Source organism: Globicephala melas, chromosome 16 (genome assembly GCF_963455315.2).
Source record: "Globicephala melas chromosome 16, mGloMel1.2, whole genome shotgun sequence".
Classification (NCBI taxonomy): domain Eukaryota; kingdom Metazoa; phylum Chordata; class Mammalia; order Artiodactyla; family Delphinidae; genus Globicephala; species Globicephala melas.
In genome coordinates, this window is record NC_083329.1 from 24,609,448 (window position 1) to 24,620,645 (window position 11,198).

General features: G+C 39.7%; 1 pseudogene; it reads right to left on the bottom strand.

Moving 5' to 3' along the window:
• Positions 1-563: 563 nt before the first annotated feature.
• Positions 564-725, bottom strand: LOC115858034 (small nucleolar RNA SNORA62/SNORA6 family; annotated as a pseudogene).
• Positions 726-11,198: the final 10,473 nt, after the last annotated feature.

Below are 11,198 nucleotides of genomic sequence, written 5' to 3' on the forward strand. Positions count from 1 at the left end.
TTTTGTGTATTTGTCTGATTATATTCCTTTAAGATAAAATTCAAGGAGTGGAACTGCTGAATCAAAGAACATATTTTTAATTGTTTTTACTTGTATTGCCAAATTGGCCTCTAGAAAGGTTGTACTAATCTCTGCTCCTACTAACAATGTAGGTATGAGAATGCCAGTGTCACCAGCCCCTCAATAGCACCCAATCCATCTTTTTAAACTTTGCCAAGATAGTCCAAAATAATCTCTCATTTACAATTCTCTGATTGTTGGTGATGTAACACCTTTTCAGATGTATACTGGCCACCTTTATTTCTTATTTTATGAATTGCCTCATCATATCAATGAATAATATCAAATGACATGGTCAGTAGTGTATAAATGAGGTGATCAAGTTCAACATACTTTGGTGAAATGATTGTGGAGTTAATAATAGCTTATATAGTTTTTCCATGAAGTTACAACCACAGAAATTATTTAATAATACCAGGTGAGATGATATTTAGTCAGATTCAGATTTTCCCAATAATGACCATGATATCTAGATGGGTTTTTTTTGTTTGTTTGTTTTTTACATTTGTAGCAAGTATTACTATCAAACTCCACTCATTGGGCCAGAGACCCTTGTGACGTTAGCGAAAAACTTGCCCCTCATGTAGCACACTACCTACACTTGTGAGTTCATCGGCCAGTGGGATATCTAGATGTTTGTGTTAACTGTAAATATAGTTTGCCTTCCTTGAATTTTTAATCCTTTAAAAATTAAGTTTAAACAGTGGCCACGTAAAGTATTCATTTAATACACAATGTTTTGTCTCCACTCACTGACAGATTGGTGAGTGGAGAACTGTCTTCACAATTTACCAGATAACTAACCTTCACTGATAATAATAAGGATATCATTAAAAATTAAAAACTGAATATGTATGGAGTGCTTACTACATGCCAGGCACTGTGCTAAGTGGTTTACATGTATCATCTCATTTAAACCTCATATAAACCCTTTGAGGTAAGTTCTGTGATAGCTCCCAAGTAAAAGTGAGGAAAACTGAGACAACATGACCTCAGAGATAGTAATGGAGGATCTGAACTTGAATCTAGATCTTGGTAAACCAGTTCCTTAGCATTTAACAACTCCACTATGACTATCTCCTTAGCCGTACTGAGCTTCTGTAATAGCTGTCTCACAGGATTGTTGCCACTGTTATTTCTTTCTCCTTCCCTTTGTAACTTGGAAACATACTCTACTCATGGTCTCCACTTTGTGAGCTCCCAAATGTATGTGTGTGTGTATGTGTAAATATGTTTATATGTGAATGTGTGTGAGTATGTGAAAGTGTATGGGTGTTGGGTGTGTTTGTGTATGAGCAATGAATATGTATGTGAATATATGTGTATGGGGGTATATGTGGGTCTGTTTGTGTGTGTGAGCATGTGTATATTTGAGTATATGTCTGAAAGTATGTGTATGTTTCTCCCTCTAGACTTTGAGGGCAGGGACTGTGTCTTGCTCATCCTTACACCCCCTGCATCTAGCCCCATGTCTTTGTCGTATTCTATAAATTTTTGTTGGATAATGAATGAAAATAAAAGAATTTTATACCTAGTGAAATCAAGTTACATGTCAATTCCTTTTCCCTTCCAAATTTCTAATTTAGGCAGTAAATTTTCTAATAAGTTCTTTAAATGCTACTGTGGAGGTTACGTGGAAGGAGCAAATTCCTTTGGTGTACGAGCACCCTGTGGTGTAAATATATTTTTCTATCCTTGTGAACTTACACTTTTAGGAAGGAATTTTTTCAGGTATTTTAAGAAAGTAACCTGCAATTATGACAATTATTCTCCTGAAATAGGATTTGTGTGTCATTCAGGAAACTACAGATTTTTGGTCATTTTTTCCTGTTTTAAAAGTAAACAAATTACTTGATTTAAGCTATTTTTGATTCAAAAAAGGAATCCAAAACTTCCTCCCTTCTACTTCATCTCCCTTTCTGCGTCATACAGAACTGTTACACTCACACTCCCACCCTCTCCTCATCCCTAGCTGCTTCTGCTCAAATGAATCATAAGCATTTCACAGTGTAATGACAAGTCTTAACATATTCAGATCTTAGGAAATTAAAAGAAAAAACTGTACAGACATACTTCTTTTATAAGTGGTATTCAAATTCCAGTTTAAAAATCTAGATGCCATAACATCTTTTCAACTTCAAGGATTTGAATAATCCCTATCAAATTTATTTCATTCAGACATTAACTAGCCACAGCATTCAGGCAACTAAGCCTGTGAGGTTGATAGAAGCCTTTGTGCTAATATGGCTCCATAGTTGTATGTATTATATTTCTTCTCTCTTTGCTACATAAGAGATATGTTGGATGTGATCATTTTGAGCACTGGCTCAAAATTACTTGTCCTGTGATTAACCAGCTCTGTGCACAAGTCACTACTCTACACCCTGAGGATTACACATGAGTTTCACTTTTTTTTTTTTTTTTTTCTTTTTTTTCTGTACTCAGGCCTCTCACTGCTGTGGCCTCTCCGGCCGCGGAGCACAGGCTCCGGACGCGCAGGCTCAGCAGCCATGGCTCACGGGCCCAGCCGCTCCGCGGCATGTGGGACCTTCCCAGACCGGACGCGCAGGCTCAGCGGCCATGGCTCACAGGCCCAGCCGCTCTGCGGCATGTGGGATCCTCCCGGACTGGGGCACGAACCCGTGTCCCCTGCATCGGCAGGCGGACGCTCAACCACTGCGCCACCAGGGAAGCCCGAGTTTCAATTTTAACAGAGGTGTCTTCAAGGAGTTGAAACAATTCAGAACGACCCAGAAAACAGGATAACTGCTAAGGTAAAATTTTTGTAGTAGTTTGCCCTTTCAGAATGATCGTATGGTCTCTAAGAGCCCTGGCCACTATAAAATTCTGTTTTCATGGTGCCCCTAACTCTAGTTGCCTTATCTACTAGTAACTGTGTCCATTTTTCTGACACAATTTTGACTGAAGAGTAATAACTGTAGTTAGGAATTTCAAAAAGAAGGGCATGTCTGCTGAAATTCATTGAGAATCCCGTTTCCACTGAAAACTATTCTTGGGATAACCCTTACAAAATTTACCTAGTGAGATGTCACACTGTCACATGTGCTGGGGGGAGGGAGGGATATTTTCAGAGTAAAGTCAGTGGCTATCTTCCAAAAGAAATTTTTAGATTTTTCCTGTAAAGAAATAACTTTCCAAGCCCTTGTTACCATCTTGTACTTCTTCCTACTCCCCTTCTAATCTTTTAGAACCTAGTGCCTCACCCAGGTTTTTAACGAAAACTTTGTTACTGCAAATTCCTGTTTCACGAGGCTGTCACAGCAATTACAAACCACAGTTTGTGGCTTATTACAGTAAATCATTAACACTATCATGGGATACTGCCTATTTGTCTGGGTGATCACAGTTTTTTTTTCTATTTCCATGGCTTGTATTTTAAGTTGCTACAGGAAGAAATTAACCAATATATATTTCTGTTTACATGCATATATATTCTCGAGTTTTTAAATCCATGTGAACTTCATAAAATGGCATTTCTCACAAAAACGAACAAATTATATGTAATTGAGGGTTCAGCTGTGTAAATATATAGAGTTGAGACTTTAAATACCTATTTAGAATTGCTACCTTTCATTCACTCCTCCATTCAATAGATAGTCTCAATTTGCTACTATACGCCAGGTATATATTCTAGGAACTTATATTCTAGATGGTTAAGTGGGATTTAGACAAACAATAAAGGAGAGATATTATCTTCTAACCCAGTGATTTTCAACTGGGGGTGATCTTGCTTGCCCCCCTCCCAGATATTTGGCAATTTTTGCAGACATTTTTGGTTGTCACAACTAGGGGAGAGGGTGCTTCTGTCATCTGGTGGGTAGAGGCCAGAGATGCTGCTGAACATCCTGCAATGCACAGGGCAGTTCCCCACCTAACCCCCAATAAGGAATTATCCAGCTGAGGTTGAGAAACCCTGTACTAACCTTTAGTATTATAGTCCTGGATGTTGGTTACCCTTGAGGGAGTAGTGACTGGAAGAGGACAATGGGGTGGGAGCAGAGCCAGGGTGGAGGGAGGTTTCTGGGTGCTGAGTACACGGGTGCATTTATTATGCAAAATTTCTCTAAACTCTGCTCTTATGATTTGTGCATTTTTCTATGTGTATAATTTTAACATATATCCACTACATTTTTTGAAACTCCTTCCACCAAGAGAAGTATCTATGTTCCCTCCCCATGAATCTTAGATCTGTGACTGCTTAACCAATATAATACAGCAGAAGTGACACTTGTGCCAGTTTCTAGACCCCGACTTTAAGAAATTGGCAATTTCCACTTCCTGTCATTTGGAACGCTCACTCTTGGAACCCAGCCACCATGCTCTAAGGGAGCCCAAAATAACCCACGGAGAGGCCCATGTGGAGGAAACTGTGTGGAAGGAAACAGAGGCCCCAGGCCCTCAGTCCTGGTTGAGCTCCCACCTGACAGCTAGCATCAACCTGCCAGCCAGGCGAGTGAACCATCTTGAAGTAGATCCTCCTGACTCTATTCAAACGACCCCAGCTGACATCCAGTGGAGAAGAGCCAAACCTTCCCCACTGAGCCCTGCCCAAATTGCAGATTCATGAACTAAATAAACAACTGCTGTTAATTTAAGTGACTACGTTTTAGAAAAGTTTGTTAAGCAGCAATCTATAACTGGAACAAGGTTAAGTAAATCAAAACTTTACTTTAAAAAGGAGTACTACAGCCATATATCTTTGGGAAACTCTTGGCTAAATAAAGTTTTAAAATTTCTCTTACTGCAGAACTTTTAATGGGCTAATGTGTTTTGCGTTTCTGCACAAGATTATCCACTGTTTCTCAAACATTTTTAACCGTAGAATCTGCATTTTACAGTGCCATCTTGCAAGAAAGGTGCTCAATAGACCAGACTTTAAGAAAACCAGACTAACCTCTCAGTAATTCAGTAATTGAAATTCTAACCCTTAAAATTGAAGAGTTAATATCAAGATAGTTTTAACTAGAAAATTCATATGTAATCCAGTTAATTCTGGTAATAAAGTGAAATGCCTTAAATTTGCCTAACAAAATTTAAAATTATTTTAATGGCAGTTAAAAAGCGTAGATGGTATCTCAGTAGCTATTTCAAAGTCCCTGGGGTCATAATCAAAGGCTACATAAGTTAAAAAAAAATAACTCTACATTCTGTTTTTGCTTGGAAAGTAATAGTAGCAATGTGTACTTCAATTTATTTTTTTTTAAGTGAAGTATAGTTGATTTACAATGTCATGTTAGTTTCAGGTGTATGTATACTTCAATTTAGGTGTTGAATGTTATAGAATGCTTTCCATGTTTCCTAAAATTCTCACCTGATCTTAAATTGAACCACACAACATACTTCTAATATACTGATACAAAGTTGTCTATTTATTTGTCCTTAAAGACAACATTGGGGACTTCCCTGGTGGCACAGTGGTTGAGAATCTGCCTGCCAATGCAGGGAACACGGGTTCGAGCCCTGGTCCGGGAAGATCCCGCATGCTGCGGAGCAACTAAGCCCGTGTGCCACAACTGCTAAGCCTGTGCTCTGGAGCCCGCGAGCCACAACTACTGAGCCCGTGTGCCACAACTACTGAAGTCCGCACACCTAGAGCCCGTGCTCCACAACAAGAGAAGCCACTGCAATGAGAAGCCCACGCACCGCAACGAAGAGTAGCCCCTGCTCGCCGCAACTAGAAAAAGCCCGCGCGCAGCAATGAAGACCCGACACAGCCAAAAATTAATTAAGTTTTAAAAAAAGAAAACATTGGACTGAAGTGGATAAATTTAAAAATTATATCCTGTCTCATGTCTAGTGGAACTCAAGTTTATTCATTATTGTCATCATCCAAAATCAAATGGAGGTTTTGTTTTGGTTTTCTTATCAAAGACCAATTCACAGTCCCCACACACATTCAGTTTCCCCATGTCTCAGCTCAGATGTATCACTTCAGCATGAGGGAACTTTGGAATAAAAACTGTAGCATCAAAGTATAGCATTGTGCCGAGTAGGATATTGACCAGCTTCACAAATACCCCTGTCATCATTCTCCTTTAGCCTTTCAGATCCTCCACTAGAACCTGACCTCTGCAGATAGAGTTCTCCAATCAGTCCTTAGTCCCCTCTTATCCTGGATCCACAGCACCTTGATTTCCATCCCCTGGCCTTATTATCAAGTCTTAGCCACCCTGATCTATACTTGATTGCTGGAAAAGTTATTTTGTTTGAACCTTCGTGTTCAAACTGTGCTGACTCTGATCAGCTCCCTCTCAAACCAACTGAGTTAGAAATTCTGGTTTCTAGATTCCTCTCTGGCTTGGGGAAAGACACTTGTTTGGCTTTTGTGCCAAAGCACACCATCAAAGGGGTCTGGGAAGGCTGAAATCCAGCACACATTTCATTAATCAGGCTGAGAGCCTGTGAGTCTGTCAGCCCAAAGGGACATCTCTTCTGGTTTCAACAAAGGTGATTCATAAAGTGGTGGTATCACTGGCCTCTAACATAGACCTCAGTGTCATCATTGAAACCTCTGGGGTATTCTCTTTCCATCTTTTCTATTGTCTTAGGCTCTGTGCTATCCCATGGCATTTCAGAAAGGTCTTTTAAATATGAGACATTCAACAGGGTGACGTCTAAAGAATTTTGTGTCCTCAAGTTCTATGACTCTATATTCTATTCTTCCTGTCTCCCCCCTTCTTATGGACTTAGTGCCCTCTCCCTCCACCTGAGAAGCTGTCATCTACCCACTGCTGCAGCAGAAGTTTCGGTTCTTCCAAACCCACCCCAAATTATCCCTTTTTCCAACAGCCTCACATATAGATGTGCAGACATCCAATTAAATTGTAAAGGTAAATCTTATTGACTTCTATTACAACGTTTAAAATCATTGAAAACTATGGTTACTTATTAATGAGTTTTCTTTTCAGAGAAAACCTAAAATAATTGTAACATGTTGTGTTCCTTACCGAGGGCAGGTGAATATGGATGTCCCTGCTCAGAGAGCAAATTCACCCTTGCTTTGCCTTTTAGTTCTATACAGGCCCTTTACAGATGGATGATACCCACCTACACTGGCGAGAGTGGATCTTCTTTACTCAGTCTACCGACTCAAATGCTAATCTCTTCTGAAACACCCCTACATACATATACCCAGAAATGATGTTTTACCAGCTTTCTGGGCATCCCTTAGCCCAGTCAAGTTGACGCATAAAATCAACCCTCACACCACACAATGGAACACTACTTAGCAACAAAAAGGAATGCACTATTAGATGTGCACAGTAACATGGATGAATCTCAAAAACCGTGTTGAGTGAAAGAAGCCAGACAAAAAGGAGTACATGGAAACTAAAAGGCAAACTAAACTACAGTGATAAAAATCATGCCAATGGTTGTTGGGAATGAAGAGGGAGAGGACTTAGTGGCACATGGAAACTTGGGGGGGGTGATAAATGTGTTCATTATTTTGATTATGGTGATGGATTCATAGGTGAATATTTATGTCAAAACTTACCAAATTGTATACTTTATTTTTTTTAATTTTTAATTAATTAATTCGTTTTTATTTTTGGCTGTGTTGGGTCTTCGTTGCGGTGCACGGGCTTCTCATTGCGGTGTCTTCTCTTGTTGCAGAGCATGGGCACTAGGCATGTGGGCTTCAGTAGTTGTGGCTCGTGGACTATAGTGTACAGGCTCAGTAGTTGTGGCACACGGGCTTAGTTGCTCCACGGCATGTGGGATCTTCCCAGACCAGGGATCGAAACTGTGTCCCCTGCATTGGCAAGCAGATTCTTATCCACTGCGCCACCAGGGAAGCCCAAATTGTACACTTTAAATACATGCTATTTGCTATGTTAATTATACCTCAATGAAACTGAAAAATACATTTTAATGATGTTATCTAATCAATTAATAATTATAATCAATTATTGTGACCTTGTATCTTATTCAAAGGCAATTCATAGGCTTCTCCTTAGTAATGGTAATAATAAATCCAGGTTTATATTACAGATATGCAGCTAACTTAAGTATACAGTCAGGGTCCCTAAGCAAAACATTAAGAAATGGTCCTTTGATAACTTTGTTTATTGAAAATTTATTTTCATAGGAAAGAAAAATGGTATTATGCAGGGGTGACCTGAGTGGGCTTTGGCCCCCCCAACATCTCTGTTGGCAATGACTCCCTCCATTCTTTGAGATGGACCAATATTATAGACATAGTTTTTCTCAATGTTATGTAAATGGTTAGAGGTAAATCCAAACCAATAAGCTTCCAGACATACAAGTCTGACCACCACTGGGAAAGATCTCCCCTTTAAGTGACTCTTCCTACAATGTGGAAGCCACTTTGGTGGTTTTTATGCCTTTGATTAGCACCAATAATTATACTGAGATTTGTAAAACATTTTGTTTCTGATTGGTATTCACTAAATTTCTCAAAATGTAGGCTTCCAGTGGAAAACTGTAAGTTCTTTGCTCCCCTTGAATCTTTCTGCCTCATTCAGGAAACCATCTTAATTCCATTCCACAGCTTTGCCTTTCAAATGTTTGCTGGTTCACATAACAACAAGGATTAGGGAATTATTAAAGGATAAAGACTGCTTTGACGCCAATGTTATTGCCATCCAACCCCAGAACTGATCTTGCTAAACCCACAAACTCAGAAGCACAAGCTCTCTTCCAGAGCTTTCCTTTGTCTTCCTCTCAAGCCACATGATTTACTTTCCCAAAGGGAGGTTATGTTCCATTATGTTTTGATAGCATCCAGATTCTCCAGAAAAACTCATTTACAAGGTGGTACACTCCTGTAAACCAGGCCAACTTAATTATTTTCCAATTACTCACCCCTTGATTAAACTGGCAAAACAAGCTAGCTTGATTTTTAATATAAAAGCACTGTAATGCACTGATGTGCTTCTTCAGCCTCAATAAAACATCATTTTTATTAAAGAATGAGGGTTTCTGTGTAGTCAAAGTGTTACTTATATATGTACTGCACAGAAGGAAAAATTCAGTATTCCCTTGATTCCCAAGAGCAGGTAGCAAATTCACCAGAGGATTTAAAACCACTGCAATAAGAGCCAAACAATGAGTGGGTGGAAGTAGGGTTTAAAAAAAGAAAAAGTGATGTTTCTGATAGAGAAGACATTTCATCTTTTACAATTTGCTTAATATGAGAAGTTAAGAGCTCAAGAAGACCAGCAATTAAATGGTGTTGGTCGATATTTTAATATGAGAAGGCAATGTTTGAGGATCAAAAGCCAAAAGCCAGCGCTGTTCTTAGCTGTATCAGCTGTCTTTTTTTTTTTTTTTTTTTTTTGGCTGTGTTGGGTGTTCGTTGCTATGCACGGGCTTTCTTTAGTTGTAGTGAGTGCGGGGCTACTCTTCGTTGTGGTGCACGGGCTTCTCATTGCAGTGGCTTCTCTTTTTGCAGAGCACAGGCTCTATGTGCGCAGGCTTCAGGAGTTGTGACACACGGGCTCAGTAGTTGTGGTTCATGGGCTCCAGAGCACAGGCTCAGTAGTTGTGGCGCCTGGGCTTAGTTGCTCCGCGGCGTGTGGGATCTTCCTGGACCAGGGCTCGAACCCGGGACCCTGCATTGGCAGGTGGATTCTTAACCACTGTGCCACCAGGAAAGCCCTCAGCTGTCTTTTGAAGGGCTAACCATGTGGGGTTCTCCTGACAAATTTACAATGCTATTGAGCCTGCAGGAAAATGGGCTCTGCAACAGAAGTGGTGTTAAACAGGCCACCCAGTTACCTCTTCAGAACTGAAGGACTTACTCCTTTTGGGCGATGGGAGACCAGAACTGACTCAGCTCAATAGTCTCCTCCCCCGAGTTCACATCTTCCTGTGACAGCCTCACGCATTGACTGGTTGATGCCAGGGTACATCAAGGTCTGGCCCTCTCACCCCGATGCAGGACAGCTCTGAAGAGCCATCCCAGCTCCAGAGATCCCAATAGGCTCAGCTGAGGCCATTGTTGAGACTACTTCACAGCCCACCTTCTTCCTGCCCAATCCTGCTTCCTTCCCTTCCTTCCACAGGTGTTGAACCCAAGCATGCTCAAGTAATAAACTTGCAGCACAGTTATCTCTGTCTCAGAGCTGGGTTCCCTCAAATCCCCTGTTATTCCCAGCTGTAGTGAGATATAATTGACATACTGTGTAAATTTGAGGTATACAATGTATTGATTCGTTACATTTATATATTGCAAAATGATTACCATCATAGAATTAGCTAACACTTCCACCATGTAACATAATTACCATTTCCTTGTTTGTGGTGAGAACATTTAAGATCTACTCTCTTAGCAAGTTTCAAGTATATAATACAGTATTATTAACTATAATCACAATGCTGTACGTTGTCCTCAGAACTTATTCATCCTATAGCTGAAAGTGTGCACACTTTGACCAATATCTCCCATTTCCCCACACACCCCAACCCCTGGTAACAACCATTCTAGTCTCTTTTTCTGTGAGTTCAGCTTTTCTAGATTCCACTTGTAAGTGATATCATACAGTATTTATCTTTCTCTGATTTATTTCACTTAGCCTAGTACCCTCAAGGTCTATCCACAAACGGAAGAATGTCTTTCTCATAGCTGAATAATATTCCATTGTGTGTATGTAAGTATGTGTATGTGTATCTCATCTTCTTTATCCGTTCATCCAATTATGGACACCTAGATTGTTTCCATATCTTGACTGTTGTAAATAATGCTGCGATGAACATGGGATCCCAAACCCTTCCTGTTTGTTTTCATCTTATTTTTTAAAAAAATAGTTAAACAACAAAACAGGATATAAAATGGAAGATTAAAATCATACCCCTATTCTCCTAGCTTCCCAGAAGGAACCACTGTTAACTATTGCTTGTATATCCTTCCAGAAATGTCCCATAAATCCATAACCCTATACACATGTATGTCCCTTTTTTCGCACAAATGACAGCATAATATCTAAAATGATGTGCAATCTGATTGGTTTCATTTAGATATATTCTGTATATCTTTTCATATAAGTACATACAGATTTCCTCCTAGTGGCTCCATATTATACCATTATATAGATACACCACAATTTTTAATCAGACTTTCCTACACAAATATGTAGGTGGTTTTTTGGTTTTTC